A 23,504-nucleotide genomic window follows, 5' to 3' on the forward strand; every position below is an offset into this window, starting at 1 on the left:
TACGGATGTGAAACTTAAACATTGAACTAGGTTGATGAACTATTGACATTAGGATGACGGAAGTTTGACCGAATGAAATTTTTAATTGTGTAAATTTATCAAAAATATCAAATTTTAATGATGATTTTAATTTTAATTGTGATTTATTTCTAAATAATGTATTTGTTTTCAGTGACTTTTGAGTAATTACGATACACAATTGGCCAAATGTTCGTACGGCCAAACGCCTGTCAGCTTAGTGTCCATTCGGCCAAAAGTTCGTCAACCATGTGTCCATTCGGCCGAAAGTCCGCGCATGAGCATCTCACCAAGATGCTACACAAACATAATATGCTGTATGCTCAGTATAATGAGGAGACATAGGGAAACGAAATACGTGGGTAAAAAGTATGACAAGGTTATTAGATATAGTGGAGAGAGTGAAATGAAGAAATTGAAATGGTAATGGGCGAGTCACGTACCTGGAAGAATGGATGAAAGGTGGACAAAAGAAGTGCTAGAATGGTACCCGAGAGAATTTAAAAGGGTGAAAGTAAGCCTGAAAAGGAAAATGGGTAAACGAAATTATGAAAATGTGTGGGGTGAGATGAATGAGAGCTGCATAAATCAGAGATGATGGTGATGATCAGAAATCGGCGTACAACTTTTCTCACAAAAAATGGTTCATTATTGTCAACCTTTTTTTTGCTCTCTTGCTTTGTAGGACAGTAGTAATTGACAATAGTGAACCATTTTTTGGGGGCAAAGGAAACTTGTCCACCGATCTCTGATGGTAATGGTGAAATATACTGAATTTTTTCAATATGTGCGTAAACTGTCAATTTTCTTATACCAGCGACAATTTTCTTACAATTGATTTGTACCTTTAGTAGTCTTTACAGCAGTGCTATTCTATTTTTTGTAAATTAATAAAAATATTTTTTTAATAGTTTATAAGTAACTATGTACATACCTATCTGTGATTTCATTGAAAATCAAACAATTTTTTTGAATACTTAACGAATTGAATTATGAATTTTTCAATTCGTGTTTCGAGGTCCTTCTACTCGTGTAGAAAATGTTGAAAAGGCCATTTCTTAACTGTTTGGTGCCATAGTGCCAAACGCTAGAAGTTAACACATTGCTGTCGGGATATGATTAGGGCCGTTCGCGTGGATTTTGTGACGAATCTCGTTCGTCACCGTGCCACCTACCACCCACTTTCACAATCCCGAAGCCTTCTCAAGGATTCTAAGGAAGAAGAGGCGAGAGGAGGGGGATGCCGCCGCCAAGACGGATGAGGTTAGTTATAAATGTCAAGCTTTTCTCCTACCGATTTCGCTATCGCTATCCCCGTTGCACTCGCATTATCCATCTCGCTCGCACCGTCGAGGGAAAAACTTTTTGCGATTTCATATAAAAGTATAAGGCGGTGATTTATGTCCCGGGCGTTTTAGCACTGTCTCACTCGCACGTGCGCGGACTTAGCAAGCGTGCGAGCGAGATGGCAGATACAAATCGCGATTCATTTCTCATCGCCAACTTTTTGTCGGTCTTATCTGTAAGACTTCACTTTTCATCATCCTCCCCCGTTTCTCGGCGAGACCGGGGATGGGTTTTGGGATGCAGGATTTATGTAATGCCGAGTCATTTTTCCGGGGGAGACCGAGGCGGATGTTGCGCTCTGTCGCGCGACAGAGCGGGACCGCATCAAGGGGGTGGTGGATGGGTGGCTGTAGGGAAGGGGGGGATGTTCGGCCGGTTTGTTTTGTATAAATGAATCGGTTGATTGATGAGCCGGGCGGAATAAATGTAAAGTTAAATTATTCGATAAGTTACGGACGGAAGTTAAATGGGAATTATCCGGTCGCGAACGCGCGGGGGTGCCTTATAGGGGATGCTCTCGATATGATGGAAAGCTACCCTTATATTGTACAGTCTGTCGAAAAAGTGAACTTTACAAGAAAGAAATCAACAAATTTTCTTATACAATCTATACTTTGATTGATTTATTGAACGCTATCAAGTATTGTAAGTATTATCCAAGGCCAATTACAAATATCTATTAACAATGATAGATACATATACTGAAAAAAATGCAGCGTATTCGAGATGCTTTGACTCGAATTGTGTTAAAAATAACACAGGGGTGCCAATTTGTTGGAATCGTTTCAATGACATCAGATAAATTGGAAAAATCTGATAGGATTCGTTTGAACTTGGAGTTACATATACAAGGCCTGGCTAGCAGTTCAAAGCCAGGAATTGAACCCGTAACCACACAATTGAAAGCATTATTCGCTAACCACTGATCCATGCTACTGGCATATGTCACCGAAACGTGTCAAAGCAAAACCGTTCTTCTTTGGTCACTGTGGAAATATTCATGTATGATGTGACGTCATCGTGGTGAGTGCACCCGTACTAATGAAAGTGCTGTCATGCGCATATGAATATTTTTGGAAACGTCATGCTGTGACAATATTGACTCAACGATATGACGCAAGCAATATTACACCGTATTGTCGCACCCTATAATCTACATGTACATACATATATGTAAATCGATTTTACCTCGTACTCGTCCAAAACCAGTATGAACGTGCCGAAAACGGATTTTGCTGTATAGTATGAATACAAGTAGTTTTTTCGTCCAAAACCAGTATGTTGACGTGTAATGCTGGACCTTGATACGTCTGTCAGGCGTGGTTTTATTTATTGATAAAGTAGCGGTGGGTTGTAATATCTGTTTTGCGAAATTGGATCCAGTTCGACTGATATGAAATATGCACGATACTAGCCGAAAGAGTTCGTAACTTTTTAATCACACATCATAGAGTACATTCGTGTGTTTGAACGATCAAAGTCAATTGTCCGTAATACCACTCAATTATGTAGAAGCGCCATAAAACGATTCACCACTAAATATTGATATCCATCAGCAATTATTGTAGGGCGAACGAAGCGATTCGTGCCAGGCCCGGATCGGTATTACGACTTGCACTTTGATATATGTACATATATGTATATATGTAATAAAAAAATCTTAAATATGATTTTGAATCGATTTTGGTTAAATTGTAGGAAACCAACATTCGAATCTACTGTATAAAACATGAAAGTTTTTCTTGTATTCTTGTATTTTTCGTCATTTGTTCGTATATGTATGTATTTATGTATTTATGTACCTACGTACAACAATAATATGAAAAATACAGTCAACAGTTCCGACGTCATCGAAAAAATAATTCGCTTTTTTCCGATTTAAAGGATTCGAAGTTCCCGGGAGCGTAGGCGCCAAGTTTATATAAATAAATAAATTTATATAAAATAAAACTATTCAAATAAATTTAATAAAATGTTTACTATTAGATTAGTCATGTTTAAGTGGTTTATATTACAAATACCGAGCGAAGCCGGGTAATAAAGCTAGTTTTTATATAAAATGTATTGTATGAAAAATTTTTTTTTTAATTATCGATTATGTACTGAATATTACACGATACGGTCCCTGATATGGTTTATGTGTTGTTGTCGTGACAGGAAGCTCTTTTCCTGACGCGCATAATGACGCAAATTGGTCGGCGTCACGATACACCAACTAGCTCGTGATCCTGTTTCATAAATAAATCCCTCCTTATTATAATCGGCTCTTCTGCGACACGAACCCTAATTGAATACCCCTGCTGAGCTCTCAAATCATACACAATGACTCACGTGATTAATTCACTGAACGTATTTAGAACTACGTCTAATATAATACACATACATTAATACACATGCATAGGTAATTTAATTTATTTTTACATACAATGTTCATTATTGATTCAAATTGCATCGTATCATCTCATTTACGATAGTTTTTATGAATACCATTAAAAGTATACATGTATTTTCAGTAGTTTCATTTCAGTATCATCATCATCATCATTTACAGTCACTCACCGTATACTGCTGGATGAAGGTCACTTCAACATACATACATATGTATGATTTTCCATTCGGTTCTGTTCTGGGTAGGGATTACAATATACCGTCAAATTTAGTCAACTGTGTATGTGGCTACTTTTCCTAAAAACGTTAACCTAGATTGAATCATAAATAATTAAAAATAAACGTCAAGAGAATAATGTCATATATCAATAAAGTAAATTCGCAATAATAAATAAATTTTATTTATTATTTTTAAACAATCATATTTATTTTAAGTTTGGACCATTTGAAAGTTTCGATCATAATTGGAACAAGCGTATGATTGCATTTATTACGATTTGGTTAGTCTGTGTTGCCAGAGAATTTATCAATTTGAAATTGCCACATTTAATAGCGAAAATAAACAAATTCCAGACAACCGAATCCACAATAAAAAAATAAATAAATAAATTTGCATCGATTTAATTTTAATGTAATATTATGCAATAGTATGCCTGTACATGTTTTTAATTCACGATAAAATATTTTACTATTATTTAAATTTTAAAATGTATTTACCGATGGTGAAAATTTGCCAATTTACCAGTAAACGGATATACCGGTATTGCAATTCTAAGTTCTAGCATTTTTTCGGGTACAATTCTAGCACTTCATTTGTCCATTCATCTGCATACATAGCTACTAGAACTGCCTACTACCATTTCAATATATAATATGTATTCTCTCTCTCCACATTACCCTTGTTATACTTCTCACCCACGTATTCCGTTTCCTAACACTCCTCGCAATGCCAAACATACAGTGTTCCATACTTTTTAAAGTGCATTGGACTTTGTGTAGCATCTTGGCTTTCAATGTCCAAATTTCACATCAATACTTCATCCGAGGGAAAACACATTGATCGAAGATTTTTTTTCTTTGGGCAAAATGATATTTTAAATCTAAATATAAAAAATTGTCTTATAAAATTGTAATTATAATATTCAAACATGTGTGTATGTACATATATGAGTGTAATAGAGTTTAGTCACATAATGATTTCTATTACCGAAGTATGGGGTTGGAAAAATTGAAATAAAAACAAAAAAACGAAAAAGGCACGCACATTTTCGATCGTCGAAAACTCGTTTTTCTTCCCTTTTTTATTTTATTTCTTGTATTTTCGATTCGAGATTGGTTTTTGCCGCGGTCTGAATTTTCGCTACAACGCAATTGTCAATTTTCATTATACGGGGGCGAACACGATTTCCATTTCCTTTGTTCGCGGCCGTTTATTTCCGCGACTCATAAAGAAATCTGTTCGGAAATTTCAATCACGTCACCAGGGCCGCATCGGCGACCCACCCACTACCACCCGCCCGCGTTATTAATCAGTCGATAAATTCGACATTTCGGCGCCCCGGGCCGCCTCCAGCAATTTATTCAAATATCCACGGGGGCGAATCGGCCCGAGGACCAAAGAGAACGGAGAGGAGGAGGAAGGAGGACCACCGGAGAGATGGGGTGGTGGTGAAATCGTCGAAAAAAGTTGTCGAAACAGTCGCATTTTTACGGGGGTACACGGGGCGGGCGTCTCACTTAGAATTTCACTCACGAAACTCAGTTTGCAATAAATTAGCCGACATCTAATATAAAACGACAAAACGTCCGATATAATCTATGCACCGCTCTTATATGAATGCGGCTGTCTCTCTCGTCTTGGAGGCGAGAGAGAGAGAGAGACGGTGATGAGGATTTTCCGAACAGGCCCGTCCGTCTCGAGCGTGCGACGGGGACGAAACGGGTATTAATTGTGTTTAGTTAGCGGATATTGGCGACGGAAATTCGATGTGCAATCAAATCGACCGGGGATGTAGAGTGGACGTGCTGAAAAAATGTACACCCTCCCTCCCCCCTCCACGCTATCTCCCCCACTCATTCCTCTTTCAATTTATTGGATTTCATTTGAAAATTTGTCCTGTTGTATGGATTAGGTATTGAATAAATTTATATGGTGCATGCCTATACATATATTCGAATATATATAAGTATAACGAGTGTAATTATTGCTTGTTATCTAAGAAAAACATTTTATATCTTGATGAATTCTGCTAAATCATCTGACGAAACCATTCTAGCGGAGGGCCTACAGCAAATTTTTAAGAAATGATTATTTTGTGTGGTTTAGAATTTTTATTAAGTAAATACATATAATATTTTATTTATAATGATTTGAATAAAAATAGTATTTGAAGTATGTTGGAACATTTTAAGGGCCTGTATTTGGCCAGTAAATAGGTGATCAGGAAGTTACATACAATATTATCGGTCACCAACTGCTTAACTATTGTTTTTTTTTCAAAATATACTTAAAAAAATAAGCAATTTACTGACCGTTCATTTGTATCCATATACAGGCACGTAACTACTATTATGCGGGGGTATTTTTATTTTATTCATACATATGTATGTAAATACCAGGCCTAACTAAGGCCTAACAGGTAAACAATGCACTTTTCTGGCCAATTACAAAAGAATCATCAATTAGTTACAGATACCAATTGACATATATTAAATAATTCAGAGATAAAAATTAATTCACTATGAATACAACTCAAACTCAAAGAATTAGTCACCCAAGTATGCGGTACATGTGAGCCCTTGGGGTTTAGAGGGCCCCCGGGGATTTTCAAACATGAATACATATATACATATATTCAAAAATAAATAAAAAATAAAGTTATAAATAAAATAAAAAAAAGGATATTACATAACAGTCAAAAGTACATACGTATTGAAAAATTCTGACTTTAAAATGTCTTTAAAATATGTGATACAGAATTTTAAAATTTACATATACGATGGGAAGGACATTTAAAATTTGTACATTTAATTCATTGAAAAAAAAATGAGGGCCTCATTGGTAAATTTTGCATATGGGCCAAATTTTTCTGATTTCGCCTCTGTCTACATATGCATGTACATAATTATTCAGTTCAATATTATCCTAAAATTTTTGTAAAAGTTACTGACCATTTATTGAAGAAAGCTGACCATTTAAATTGTTACCTGTGGGAAGGCCTTCCTATCCCACCACTTTATAAATTTTGATCTATTAAATCAATGATTAATTAAATTAAACACATATTCTGTAAGCGAAGATGCAAACCAAACGATTTTTAATTTAAGTTCTGTTAAAATAAATAAAAATCGTGAATTTTTAAATTTTTAAAATTATTAATGAGCCACATATTAATTAGTTTGAAATTTTGACTAAAACTTCAATTATTTTTAAATATTAAACAATATATTTATTTAATTACGACACCTACATTTTTTATATTTTAAATAACTAATTTTGATAATTGGGATTTTAGCCCTAATAAGAAAAAACAGGATGTATTCATAGCACTGCTGTTTAATTACATAATTTAAAAACATTATCAAAGCTTCGAATTAAAAATATATTTACAAAAAATCGATTTTTGAATCAATAATTTTTAGTGACATCTATGGAAGATGTTCCTAATAGTTTTATAATAAATTAGTTTTGATTGAAAGCTGACATCAATTATTCTGTGTATGCATGTATTTGTACATTTGTAGTGATAAAGTTTTCGTTTTATAAATTGTCACCGAAAGGATTCACCCCCTGGAATGCGTCCTCAAAATTGTAGGTGGATATTCGCTTGCTGCAAAAGTGTCACACACACAAATACGATGTGTGCATATTTCAAATTCTCTACTCGCGAATGAAAATTTTTCGACTCTTGAACGTCGGTGATGTACATCAAGAGAGGGAGGATGGGCTAAAATGAAATAAAAAAGCGGGGAAAACCGACGCTTTTAAATTGTGCACGGGGGCACGTCAGTCAGCGCGACGCCGCTGGACGACGGCGTCATCGGGCGTCGGATTTTTATTGGATTTCTGTTTTTTTAACATCGATTGATTGGAATCCAATCCGAAGTGAACGAATGACGTTTGATGCAAAAAAGATGGTCACCACGACAAAGCCGAAAGCTGGCGATTCGCTTTTATTATGCACTCGCCTGTAGCGCACTTAAAATATGTATGCGATTAGATACAAATATAAATTTTTTAAATAATATATAAGATTCAAGGGGATTCTTAATGACTATGAAATGATTGATTTATTGACCCATTTTTTAATTGTAAACACTGAAACAGAAACTCATATTTATGTACATACATAAATACGGGTAATGCGCAGTGGTGTAGTCGGGCCAGGTCGGTCCAGGTACTTTTTATGGAGCCAACTCGCCGCCCTGGTACTTTGATATAAAAATTGTTTTTTGAGTACAATTAAAAAATATTTTTGCTTATATTTCATATAAAATTTTGCATACCAAATATTGTGAGCACACTCTTGTTTTAACATTTGGTGACTACAACTGTATCCTTATTCAAATGCCCATTTGAGTGCAAACATTTTTTAAAAACAGCGCAAAAACAACCCATTGAAAAAATTATAGACACATTGAATGATGCTGAAATCGAATCATCAGAACTACATATATATTATTATGTTAGAAAAAATAATTTATTTTATTTTATTTAAAAGTTTTGGACCATTGTGGCAATAACTAATAACTAATAACAATAATAACTTACTCAGACCATTTTGATTGACTTTTCATGTTAATTAGCATTTGATTTTTTTTATAAATATTTTTGTACTACCACTATTTACTACTACTACATACATAGTTCTTAAGTAACGAAAAAAGCAGGGAGGGGGGTCGTAAAAATTAAAACCGCCCTGGTACTTTTTTATTTAGCACTACTCCACTGGTAATGGGTATGGTAAATGGTAAATGGTAAATGGTGAATGGGTAAATGGTAAAGGGTAAACGGCGAATGGGTAAATGGTAAATAAAAGGTAAATGGGTCTACCTAGTTCTACCAACTTAGTTCCACGCAATATCTCAAGACTCAACTTTTTCCGTGTATTTCATCGTTGAGTTTGTATATACATATATACAAAACACATTCATATACGAAATTGTGAAATGCTAATTTTATGAGATAAATATTAACTAATAAAAATATATAGTTAGAATTGATTTTTAAATGTATTTTTTTTAGATATTTTAAAGGTGTGTTAATATATGTAGCTTAAAAATATATGAGTGATCACAAATGATTGAATATTAAAGATGCATGTGTACAAAAAACAGTTTTGTATACAATATATGTACGAACTCATGCTTAAGCAGACGAAAAGTTGAGTAAACGAGTCTCGAGATATTGCAAGTTGGTAGAACGGAGCGCACCGCTTGTAAATACTGACATTATATGTATGTTCATCAAATAAAATTATTATTTTGAATAAAAATATCAATAATTTTATTTTACTACCACCATCTATGTTTAAAACTAATAAACAAACGGTGGATAAACGTCAACGACTATCTTGCCGGGCAGATTTAAAACGCGTCTTACACGATATTTTTGCACCTTCGTAATGGCAGAGGATCCATTTACTTATATTGATGACCAAAATGAGCAATATGGCAAAGTATGAAAACGATCGGATAAGAGGCAAACTTTTTCCTGAATTGTAATCGTAAGTGAAACGTAAAGGAGGTATGTAATAATAGAAAATTTTGTAATTTTTAAGCAGTTTTATTTAATTGAACATTCAAGACGTTCTTTATCATGGTAAAATAATATAAATATTCTAAAAATATTGTTTACACTGCTTCAAGCCCATTAAAGTTTATGAAAGTTATGATTTATACCGATTTTCGAAGGGCTTTTTAAAATTGAAGCGCCGCTTTAGTAGTTTGTTTTTATTTACCTCATCATTTACACAAAATAAGTTAAATGTAATAAACCTCACATGGGATGTCTTTTCATATTGCTAGGTATGAAAAAAAATCTGAAACTTTGTCGCACGAACGTTCTAAACTATTTCCCTTAAACATGATTTATCATGTCTAAAATTGACTACATATAATTTTGTTTTCAAATCATTTTATGTGTTGATCTATTTTAAAAAACAAATAATTTTTATTTTATTATTGAGTGCCACATATATTTATATTTGAGTACAAAAATTACTAGTGCATAAATAGTATATTTGTTCATTTAATTGTTGCGGAACTTATAAGACGATAAGATAATCTTTTGGGCTTGAAGTTGTTCAAGTACTTTCAGATATTGCTTTTTTTAAATATTGTTTTACGTTTTGAACTCTCATTTATTACATTTTTATTTTATCTTTGTACGTAGAAACAATCAATGAAGTTTTATGATCGTCTAAAAATTGAACCTTGAGATTTTTACTGATTTTTTTATTAGTTGTATTTTTATAGAAAATTACTCTTACATCCATCCACAGTATTCTTCAAATTTGTAAATCCATATTCAAGAAGATTTAAAAAAAAATCTATGTATGTATGTACCTATGTGTATGTACATACGTAGCTTTGCATGCATACATAAAATTACTATCGAAGGAAAACCGTAAGAGAACTAACCGTATGCACGTATTAATAGTCCGATTATCGTTTATCAGTATTACGAAGTGCTTCGTCCCCCCTTTATGCAATTTATTCCTTTGAAACACCCCCATTCTAGGGTGTTATAAGCCGCTGCAGGGGATGTGCCTATTACGTACGTTGTCTAGTAAGCGAGATTTTTCACGATAACATCTTTACGCATATCAATACAGCGAGGAGGCGAGAGCTGACAGTACCATTTTTTTCCAAATTTGATCAATAAAAACCGGCAATCTTGCAGTATACACACATGTTACAAGTTCACGTGTGTGGGAGCGTTAAACAAGTGAGTGCATTGTACCGTGATGGCGCGGTTTCGGCTTACGGCGATTATTAATCTGGCCCGTTCTGGGTTCATGGGGTGGGTGGTGGTGACCCCATAATCTGCGGTGTCCGGGCCCCGCATATATCATCTCTGGCTCATTACGTAAGCCGCCCAGAATCGGCCTTCAAGGCACCCCCGCCATCATTTTCATGCTAATATCCTGAAACCTGGACTCTCACCAAATTAGGGTGACTGCAAGATTAGCGGGACACTTAAAAAATATCAAAGGAAATATTGAGTGTTTAAAACACTTACATATGTATGTACAATATATCCGAAAGAGAACTTAACACGGTAAGATAATATGTGCATATGTATGTATTAGTGGCGTGCCGTGAAAATTTATCTGCTTCTATCGCATAGCTTTATTAACGTGTGCGTGTGTGGGATACAAAAGGATGCTGTATGACCTCACAGCCATCACATAGCTTCTGTTTGCGATTCAATCGATGACATAATCACGGTGTCATCAAAAAATATTCTGATATTTATCTTGTTGGGCTGTCGGCAGAATAAATCAATATATAATAGGTCGTATTACGCTCCCGTGCGGTACTCCTGCTGAGGCCGTAAAAAGTAAGAGTATGTGTCTTCATGGACGACTCGGTATTTGCATCCAGATAGGTGAATCTCATTTAACAAACATAATATTATACAAATAGTACACATACGAAGTCCACTCATTTAATTTCAACAAATAATTCATATAATTATTTAAAGACTTCATTATCAATAAAATAATTTATTTTATACTGAAAGTGGCATAAATTAAAAAAGATTAATAAGATTAAATATATATGTATGTATACATATATACGTTCGTACTATCGGTAATATTTTTTTCTTAAAGATACGTGGTCACCCCAGCAAGGAGCCATAACACGGGGCAGCGGACCGTTATAGCCCTTATAGTGCCCCCCCCTTTATCCACCACCACCCCCTGAAACTACCCCCCACGTTATTGGCAAACTTTCCGGTGACACGGCCGTTGATTAAAAGTATGCAAATTTTATTAGTTCCAGTATGGCCGAAGAAGATGATGACGTCGCATGTCCATTATGAACACACCCGATACAACCACTTGAGTGCTTATAAAAAATACATATTAAATAAAATACATTAAAAAGGCAGGAAAGGAGGAGGTGCCTCAAATAATTGATTCATTAATACAAATGAAGTATAAAATTAGTAAAGGGGCGCAGAACGTACCCCTCCAGACTGAATCCATTAATAATAACATTGTCCCTGCAAGGAATCTGCAATTAAAATATCTTAATATAATTACTTGGAAACTTTTCTTGAGCAGAAGGGGTTCACAGAAAACGTTTAGTCACGGCTTATTACGTAATTGTGCAAAAGTGGCAAAGGGTTGAGTTTTCCTTCTTTTAGTACAAACTCATCAAGAAAATTTTGTACACCTATACCTCTACGTATAAATTCATATTTTAAATACCGATGAAGTGAAGTAATATATTTTAATGATTCCCATTCATCGTAGCACAAATCTTTAATAGTTCGACTATACATACATACATATAAATAATGACTCTACTCATAATTCTGAATGAGGTTAGTACACATTACTGTCGATGCATAAAATTTAAAATATTATTTAAAAACTTTGCGATCTTAAAGAAATTGACATAATATGTTGTTGACACCAATTAAATCAATTTAAATCTGGAATTTGAAACACCGCAAAACTTGAATAATAGATTTATATAGTTATCATTTTAGCACCACATAGTTACATTAACTTTATCTCTTCCTGGTATATATTATATTGTATTATACCATCAACCCTCTTTCAACGGTAGATACATGTCATAACACGGTCGGGGCCAAATTGTGAGACAAATCACGACAGAAGGTCAAATCAGGGTCGCTTTAATTGCCCCCGGAGCTATCGAGTTGCCGAATGGGGGAGATTTAACCCCGACGGGGGTGAACCACCACCCCCTTTGAAAATATTCGCGTATAACAAATACACTAGTGGACAATATATTGTCACCCGTTAAATAAAAAAAAAATCATCCCCTTATTCTTACGCCCGACAGGCCGGTACAAAGTGGTGGAGCGCATGTCAAAACGTTGACAACCCCCGACGAAATTAAAATCTCCACACCCCTTATATGTATATATGTATGTATGAACGATTTAAGCATGTTTTCAAATATTGATACCGTCGCTATGAATTGCGCTTTTTCGCTCATCCGATTCGAATCTTAAACTCTTCGCTCGATTCTTTATTGATACCCTCTATTTTCTTCTACGTGGAATGAGGAAGTTGGGGGTTTGGTGCACAGTTTTATTTATTCGTCGCTTGTGTTTTCTTTATTCAAAACAAAGGGGAGCCTCTTGTATATTTTATGTATCAATACGTTTACGACTTTTGGGCCGCGGATAGTGTATAGCAGATGCCAACGGAGGATGGCGAGGGGGGGTGGGTGTGAGTAAGCAATGGAAAGGGGAGGCAAAGAAGCTTGCGGAGCTTTCGAGCAAACCGAGGTGGTAATGGCAAACAAAAGCTTCTTCAGAACCATCCACTCCACCCCCCGAAATCCACCCTTACAACCCCATACAACCCTCAAGTACGAAATGCAACATTCCCCCTTCCTCCTCCTCCCAGATACCATACGCCCAACCTCCCTCTTTCGGCATCTTCGATATCTTCCACTCCAATTTATATCCTTTAAAATTGCATTAAGACGGCTATAGTGCGCGTTCGTATCTTTTATTGCCCCTGCAAATACATATTGTATCGGTGGAACTACTTTGAACTATAACAGAACGATCTGCCTCCATGGCCCTCTCAACTATTCTCTCGTCCGTCTTCTCACGTACTCTATTTCTCTTACAATTTTTTCATACCACACATGGAAAGTTTTTAGAGCAGTAATTTGATGGACATTCATCGATTTATTATTTAATTTGCAAGTTCTAGAAAATAGTCTCAAAATTCTGTACTGAATGTGTTCGGCATTAATTTTTTATAATTAATTTTCTATGTATCTTAGTGATGTATATGAAGAAGTTTTCAACGACTTTTCGCTCCTTTTGAAAAGAACAAAAGTAAAAAAAGAATAGTCTATATAATTTTTTTTTCATTACAGGACAAATGTTGTATCCATGCAAGTGAAATTAGTAGACAATTTACAAATCGTTTCAGAAACTACAACAACTACACAGTCGATACGTTTATTCAATATAAACGTATTGACTGTGTTAATAGTTAAACTCAGTAATATTTAAACTCTAGACAATGTAAATGCGTATTTTATAAAACAAATGCGTATTTCATGAAATTTGTGTGAATTAAAAAATATATATATGTATTTAAAATAATTTCTAATATATTAAAAAAAACAGCAATTGAAAAAAAGTTTAATCAGATTATAAAACAAAAGAACACAGTCTAAGTTTCCTTTAATATAATATTTGTACTCCTAAAAAATAAAATAAGCAATAAAACCAAAAATATCTAATAAATAATTCAAAAAATATCTTTTTGGTCTTTGAAAAATTACAAATCCATTGTTTTAATAAGGTCAACATTTTAATATCAAATGCGGGCATTTGATAATTCTGTACAGAAAAAAATTGTTGTAGTTAAGTGGGAGTTTTTCAATTCTTCGCACTTTTTAATTGTTAAATGATCGAATTTTTTTTTTCATTTTATACTACAAATAAAATCCTGCTCAATGTAATTTTATTTTTATTTTTATAGGATCATATTTATTTAATGGTCAAATGATTCGTTCTAAGGAGCAAAGCTATTTTTTTAAATTTTCGTTTAATCGCACTCTTCTTTTAATAGAGATTTATTTGTAATTTGAATTCTAATATCTAGTTTTTTTATTGAGTTTATATCTAGTTTATAATCAAGGTATATGATATTTAAGCGGTCGATAGCATTCCCAATTTGTAAATCTGTCCTTACATGTAATTCATCACGTACATGTACCGTAATTCTTGATTACACAGACTATGTATATTCGAGAATTACTCAACCTACGTAAAGTTCAAAACTCAAACAAGTGCTAGAGCGTAAGCGTAGCACGACTAAAACTTTCATCTTGCGAATTATAGGTCCTGGAGAGGCTGAAGAGCGTCCTGGAGCTCGATTGCGCGCTAATCGAGTTTGGGTCATGCGTTGTTTGTCCGGTGTGGCGTTCAATCAACTATTTGAGCAAACATTGAGGGGACCCCGGGGGCTCCCAGTATCATAGCATATGAATATCTAATAGCGATTTCAAATTCTGTAAGTGTCGCCGCTGTGTTTGCTCACCATCAGTTTGGCCGCCACTGCAAACAGTTTGCCACTACTGGCTTTAGTTGTAGTAGTAACTATAGCAGTGGCGTCCTCGGAAAATAATATCGGAAACATTTTGCCAATATAGTAATTTCATATTTCTATTGAATCGCGCGTAAAATAGGCATATAGAGAAATATTGTTTTTGAGATTGATTTTGAATAAATTCTATAGTTTATTTGATCCATTCAGGGGTGCGGCACTGGAGAATAGGTACACTCCGTACTGTTCAAATCCGCCAACAGGGTCAAAGTGAATACATTAGTGCCGGTGTGGTCGGTCACTGAGGCCCAGCACCCGTCTTATGTCCATATGTGATCCCTCTCTTCCCCTTCCTCTTCTCGCCCCCACCTTAATGACGTTAAGCTAGGGGTCCCTGCAGAATAATCAACTGTTTTGGTACATGTGTGTGTGCTGACAGGAATACGATGAATTTTGAATTGGTTGATTGAATGCTGTCTGATCTGTGAAGATTTTGACAAAAATGTAGTTGCATTTCAATGGTATACATTAAAATGAGGTAACACCATAAATACTTCCAAGAAAAAATAAGTATAAAATAGATAATGCTCACTGGATCAGTAACTATTACAATAGACCTAAGACCTGTTATGAACCAATTTTATGAACAATAAAAATTCAAATCAAATATAAATTTGTTTCTTCACTTTGTATTATATCGGTCTACGTGACGAGCCAGAATGTTAAATTACAGAAAACACAAATATCGGAAGGCAAAGATCGAAAATCGAAATCCTGTTCCTCTTGTTCCTGTTGTATCCTGCTCGCGCAAATTAAGTGAGTATGTACCGTTTACCATGCACCCTTTTTTTTTTTGATCTTTCGACTTAAGATCTTTTGATTTTCGATCTTTGCGTTCCGATATTTGCGTTTTCTGTAATTTAACATTCTGGCTCGCCACGGAGACCGATATAATACACAGTGAAGAAACAAATTTATATTTCATTTGAATTTTTATTGTTCATAAAATTGGTTCATAACAGGTCTTAGGTCTATTGTAATAGTTACTGATCCAGTGAGCATTATCTATTTTACACTTATTTTTTCTTGGAAGTATTTATGGTGTTACCTCATTTTAATGTATACCATTGAAATGTAAATATATATATATATATATATATATATATATATATATATATATATATATATATATATATATATATATATACATATATAAAAATCACATGTCTGTCTGTCTGTCTCGAATATGCTCCTAAAACACTGAACCGATTACGATGGAACTTTCAGGATTTGTTGTATGCATGTCCGGGAAGATTACTGTGAAAAAAACGGGATAAAACCTCGTAATAACTATGATAATATTAGTAACTATGATTTTATCGACGCGAAAGTATGAAGCGCCAGTGTATAGTTAAGGAAATGTTTACTTTGGTAACCGACTTGCGCGCACGCAATCCAACGTACAAATACATTACGTACCACTCATACCAACCTGACATTACGTACCACTCATAACAATCCTATATATGTATGTATATAAATCAATGTTTTTCTTTACTTTATTATAATTTAATTTTATTATTAAATATTAATATTAAACTGAAACATTCACTTATCGAAACGCATCGAGAAACGGGAACGGGAATGGGAATTGTATGCGTTATTGTACGATGGAACGATGGAACTTTCAGGATTTATTGTATGCATGTCCAGGAAGCTTACTGTGAAAAAAAAATCGGCCAAAAACAGGAATGGAAACGGGAATAACGGGAATGAGTGGCATTGCAACGCAATAATTTCAAATGTTTTCGCGCCGCGACATGCGTTGTTAGGGTTAAATAAACAAATAACCGAATATTTTCGAATATTTTCGAATAAAGAACGAGAACGGGAACGAGAATGAGAACGGGAATGGGAACCGGAATTGTATGCGTTATTGTGGCATTGCGACGCATGCCGGGTTCAGCTAGCAATCCATAAATTTATATACATGTACAAGTTTGATAACATTGGTGTCGCTTAGGGATAAAACCCGTAATTGCATCATGATTAAATATATGTACAATTAAAAAATAATAATTGCTGAAACTTTTGCTGTATATTATAATTGAAAGAAAATAAAAAAAAATCGGGTGTGACCAACCCATGACTTAATCTATGTATTTGAGGAATATAACAAGGTTACAAAACAAAATTCGATATTGAACTGATGACTATGATAGCGATACAAATTGAGCGCAAATGTATGGAAACTTGCACAAAACAAAAGTTCTACTTCCGGTTGTCTGATTTTGTTCAAATTTTTTTATTACTAAAAATTACTATCAGTATCATACTCATTAAATATCAAGAAAATAAAAACAATTTTAAAGGTCAAAATAAAATAATGAAATATTGTTTTAAAAAAAAAAAATACTTCCGGTTTACGAATTCTGACCAAAACCCTACCAGCTCTAAGTTAGTACATAAAGGATTGAAATATAAATTTTCAGCTTAATACGTTTAGGGGTGCGGACAGAGTAGTGGGCACAACATTTTTGACCTTTCTACGAGGAAAAAAATCCCACTTCCGGTTCATTAAATTAAGTAATTTTTTTTTTATTTTTACTTAAAATCACTATTTTTATTATACACAGTAAATATTAAGAAGCTTAAAACAATTAAAAAGGTCAAAATAAAATAATGAAAAAATAATGAAATATTGTTTTATAAAAAAATACTACTTCCGGTTTACAAATTCTGACCAAAACCCTTCCAGCTCTAAGTTAGTACATAAAGGATAGAAATATAAATTTTCAGCTTAATACGTTTAGGGGTGCGGACAGAGTAGTGGGCACAACATTTTTGAACTTTCTACGAGGAAAAAATCCCACTTCCGGTTCATTAAATTAAGTATTTTTTTTTATTTTTACTTAAAATTACTATTTTTATTATACACAATAAATATCAAGAAGCTTTAAACAATTTAAAAGGTCAAAATAAAATAATGAAAAAATAATGAAATATTGTTTTAAAAAAAAATACTACTTCCGGTTAACAAATTCTGACCAAAACCCTACCAGCTCTAAGTTAGTACATAAAGGATAGAAATATCAATTTTTAGCTTAATACGTTCAGGGGTGTGGACAGAGTAGTGGGCACAACATTTTCAACCTTTCCAAGTGAAAAAAATCCCACTTCCGGTTTATAAAATTTAATAATTTTTTTTTATTTTCATCACATTGCTACAATAATTATACTTCAATTTTTTTGTGACGAACACACATGTTAAAGGGGTCGAAAAAAATAGTGGAAGAAAAATCTAACAAGAGTAAACTGCCACTTCCGGTTGACAGATACTTACTAAATTTTATATATAACTTGGTATTAAGCTTAAACTTTTAGATATGAAATTTCAGTTCAATAAACCTTTTAAAAGGTTTCTGAGAAAAACATAAAAACCTCGATTATCTAGAGTAAAAGTACTACTTCCGGTTCAGATAAAAATATTTAAAAAATATAAGGTTATAAAAATTATTATTTCTATTATATTTAAAAAAAATTCAGTCTGATTCAGTTAGTGGTTTGGGAGATAATTGAATTCAAAAACTTAAAAAAAAGAGGACACCTATAAGGGGAGGTACCATTTCCGGTCAACTTAAAAATTTGAAAAAAAATGACGATGTGTCGATAAAAATTTCATTAACCGATACTAAGTTTCAGTTCGATAAGATTAACGGTGTTAAAAATATCCCCAAAATACACACACACACACAGACACACACACACACACAGACACACACACACACAGACACACACACACACAGACACACACACACACACACACACATTTTTTCTAGATCATGAAAACGTGATCAGTGATCGATTCTGAGTTCGAATCAGTCAAAATCTCGAGTTCGAATTTTCGCATGATCACAAAACTTCATCTATTGTTACTACGTACATAGATAAAGTAAAAATCGTACGAATTGAAACTCAATTCTATGTTTTTACTGTTTAAAAATCATGCTAGTAATTAGGTATAGTCAAAGATTGTATCGTGTTTAGTTATATTGTTCAGTAGGTAATTAGTTTATGGTTAGATAAATCGTTTTCTTTATTTAGTCTAAATTTGTTAAAGCTCATCCTTCTCACCCCCAACACCTCCTTGTTTTGCCATAGTCGGATAACAGCTGTAATCTTCAACAAGAACCATTATTTACACGGATCTATTCTGCGACGGGGCGATTAATCCGACGATTCGGCAAAATATTTCATTCAAGGCGCCATTATTCTGGGCGAGGAATTATAACAGTCGAGGTGCCAATTGCCTAGCGGTGCGTGCATTTGCCACCCCTGACAATTTTCCCTAACGCAATGCCCTTTGTGCAAAAATCATCAACTGGTATAACATGTATATAATATCAATGAAAATATAATATTTGAGATAATACTACATATTATAATTTAATACAATTTCTGAAAAATTAAATGTATAATATGATATCATATATGATATGTACTTTTAAATGTAAAACTCCCCTACTGTTTAGCGACAAACGTGTTGTGAAGCATATAGAATTTCTCTTCGCAATATACATAAGTATATTCCACCCCTTATATAATAAGAGCGTGATATCAAAGAAAAAAGCAAACATTTGAAACTGTACCCGGCGCGAAATACGAATCTCAATATTTATCCGAATCAACAATCCACCCCCTCCCCCAGCTATGATAGTGCCCGGTGCGATTCTATGAAAAACAATAGTTTTTCCTGTTTTTTTGGGGGGTGAAAAGCGTATGGGGGACGATTGTCCATGTGTCTGTCATCCCTAAAGTGTGACCAGATGTCGGTCAAACAATCGTCGCATTTGTATGAGAAGCGATCGTGTTAAATTCAACCCTATCGCTAATAAAACGACACGCATAAATAAATTTCCAATCTGAATAATTAGTTGATACGTCAGTGAGACTTCATCGTGAAATGTAACCCAAAAATTGATACCCAAAAGCATATTTTACATGAAAATCAATGAATATGTAGTTACATTTAGGTACAAATATTATGTATCAATTCATTAAAATTCAAAATAGTTTGATCTTAAGTAAACATTGTGCTAATTATATATACATATGTTGAATTCAAACCATTATGATAAAGAATACTTTTCAAAGGGTATATATAATCTAAGAGTTTTGTCATATTTTATGGAAATATTTAATATAATGCATTTAATGAAACTCAATCCATTACTTAGATATGAATTGAATCCTTTTTCGGATTTTTTAATTTTTTTCTGTTTAGTTGTTGATTTAATTTAAAATATCTGTTAACTAATGTTACAAACACAAATCAATTAATTATATCTATGTATGTATTTTATTGCTTCTCTAGGTGAAGTTCTTACTTAATCTAAGAAACAATATTCTTGTAGATGAAGCTTTTTAATCACATTAAAATTTGAGCTCGAGATTTTGACTGATTTGTCAAAGTCAGAATCAATCACTGATCACGTTTTCGTGGGTTAAAAAAATAGTATGTTTGTGCCTGTGTGCATTAAGAAGACAATTATTATTATCAGTTAAACTTATTATCAGTGAATGAAATGTTACAATTTAAATTTTTTGATTCCGTAATCTTCAAAAGGAAACATATTGGAAAATATATTTATTAACAAGTCTCTCTACAGTAGACAAAATTAAAACTTGGTAAATTTTAAAGTAATTGTAAAGAGGGACTGTTTAGCTTTAAGTATTCATTATTTATTAAAAACAGAAACAAACAGCATTACAACGTACATATGTGCATATTTGATTTTTAAATGCTTTTTATTATTACGAAATTATGTTCACAATACATCTTATATCTATTTTAATAGCTACTGATCTACTGATCATTTTCTATTTTACAATTTTAATTTAATTTGGTTAGTAATCACAGTATTATATTATTCTAATGTTAATCTAAAGCATAATAGGAAAAAGAGCTCAAAAACCTATTTACAATCCTTATAAATGTTCATAATACATCTAATACATAATATTAATTAAAGACTATCTAAAGTCGATGACCTAAAGCAGATTGTGTTTAGGTAATCTGTGTTTATACCTGAAGGGTATAGACATTTTATTGAAATCACCGAGACTCTTCACAAGTGTGTTAGTATGGTTATTAGTGATTCTTTCATAGAATCTACTGGTTAGTTTGTTAGTAATGTCTGTAACAAACGGAATATTATATATAGCATGCAGTTTTTTCAGGTTAGTATATATGGGTGTATTATAAATTATTTTAAGGGATTTATTTTGTATTACTTGGAGCTTGGAAAGGTTAGTATTCGAGGCGTTATTCCATACAGGTGAAGCATAGGTTAATAATGGTAATATGAGCGCGTGATATAATTTTATTTTATTTAGCGTTGATAAAGAACTATGGCGATTAAATATTGGATATATTGAGGATATACCCCGCATCGCCTTGCATTTCGCTGCCTCAATGTGAGGTGCCCATCTCATTCTTTTATCAAACGTTACTCCTAAATATTTTATTACTGACTGCCATTTCAGACTTTCTCCAGAGAGGATTTTCAGATCTGAACTTGGCTTATGTTTTCTAACACTAAAGAATATGGCGTCTGTTTTGGTTTGATTAATTTGAATTTTCCACTTAGTGAAGTGTTCAGTCATTGTTTTAATTGCAAATTCAAGATTTTTAAGAATAGTGTCTGGTTTTTTGCTACTTGTGACGCAAGCTGTATCATCTGCATATAGGGCTATGTGACAGTTTTTTGGAATAGGTATGTCATTTATATATATGGAGAACAAGAGTGGGCCAAGCAAGCTCCCCTGCGGAACGCCAGCTGCGATTATTTTTGGAGACGATAATTCATTATTTACGCTAATCACTAGCTTTCTACGAGTTAAGTACGATTTGATGATGAGAATTAGGTAGTTTGGTATTTTGTTAATAAGGAGCTTATGAATGAGTCCATCGTGCCAAACCGTGTCGAAGGCCTTTTCTATGTCGAGACATACCATTCCGGTACTTCTCTTCATATTAAAGTTCTTCGTCACGTGTTCAGTTAGTCTTGTTAGTTGTTGGGTCGTGGAATGTCCAGTGCGAGACATATGTACATATATAACATAACATTGATACCAAAAAATTCTAAAAATAAATAAAATATTGGATAGTGGTAGATGTGGGATATATCTATGTACATATTATATATACTTACATATATGATATTAAGAATAATGACCAAATAATAAAATTTAAAGCATGAAAAGGAACAACAAAATTAAGGGGATATATTGTTAAGAGAAGAGCAAGAGCAATAAAAAGCAATTATAGGAGTAGTTCATATTCATAACCAGCGATATATATCAATGGTCAGCGTGTAATTCTTTCAACTGAGCGGTTATGGGTTCATTATCTGGCCCAGTCCTGCTGGCCAGACCTTGGATATGTTACTCCAGGTCAATCATTTTCTATCAAAGTTTGCCAATTTACCTGATTTCATTGAAACGGTTCCACTAAATTGGCAACCTTTCATGTATCTCGCGAAATTCGAGTTTATAGCATCGCGAATTTTTTGATGTATCAATATGCTACTCACTCTGTAAAAATGTATATACATATTTCTCAAAATATTAGTATTATTGAATTTGTCCATAGATGTATGATAGTATACAAATATAAATGTTAACCGTTTTTGGAAACTGGCCAGGAAGGCGCATTGGAGTTTTCCTATTAGGCCTTCCTGGTATACTGTATATATATTTTTTTTAATTTCTTTATTGAAAAAAATCATCTCAGAAATAAGATATTTTTATCATACTTCAATATGAAAAAACCGTAAAAATAAATTTCATGTTCAAGATATGTAAATATGGGTGAATTTATAAACAGCTAATTCTCGACACTTTGATTGGTTTAATATAGAATTTCGGAATTAAAATTTGAATGTTTGCTTTTGGTGACACAGACGATTGCCAAATGAATTAAAAAAGAGTGAAATAAAAAAAGATAAAAATTAAACCCGTTTTTCAATCGCAATGGCCGCCGATTGCATTTGAATACACAACAGGGCTGCCGCGTATTTTTTTCCGCACTTATTGGATCGAATACTCATCCGAAGCCGTACGAAACGTTCGTAAAAAAATGCACAAAATAATTCCATAGCGACAGAGAGAAAACAGGCTAAAAAGAGTCGAAAATACACTTTGAAAATACGTATGTCGTATATTTTTGCATAGAACCACGATTGGCCGATTGTATTGCGACTGCACACAAAAGCCGCCGTACCATAACGCGAATTGTTATCGTGGATTAAGTTTTTATTTTTGATACACTTTTGTGTGTACACTTGTGTATTAATTTTTTCTTCGAGTTTTTGTCGGTTTTCTTATTGGATATTCGAATATTTCGTACACAATGAGGCCGACCGTTCGGCGACAATGTCCTCGTCTACGGCCGATTACGGTCTTCGT

The sequence above is a fragment of the Arctopsyche grandis genome, chromosome 3, assembly GCF_051622035.1.
Source record: "Arctopsyche grandis isolate Sample6627 chromosome 3, ASM5162203v2, whole genome shotgun sequence".
Lineage (NCBI taxonomy): Eukaryota > Metazoa > Arthropoda > Insecta > Trichoptera > Hydropsychidae > Arctopsyche > Arctopsyche grandis.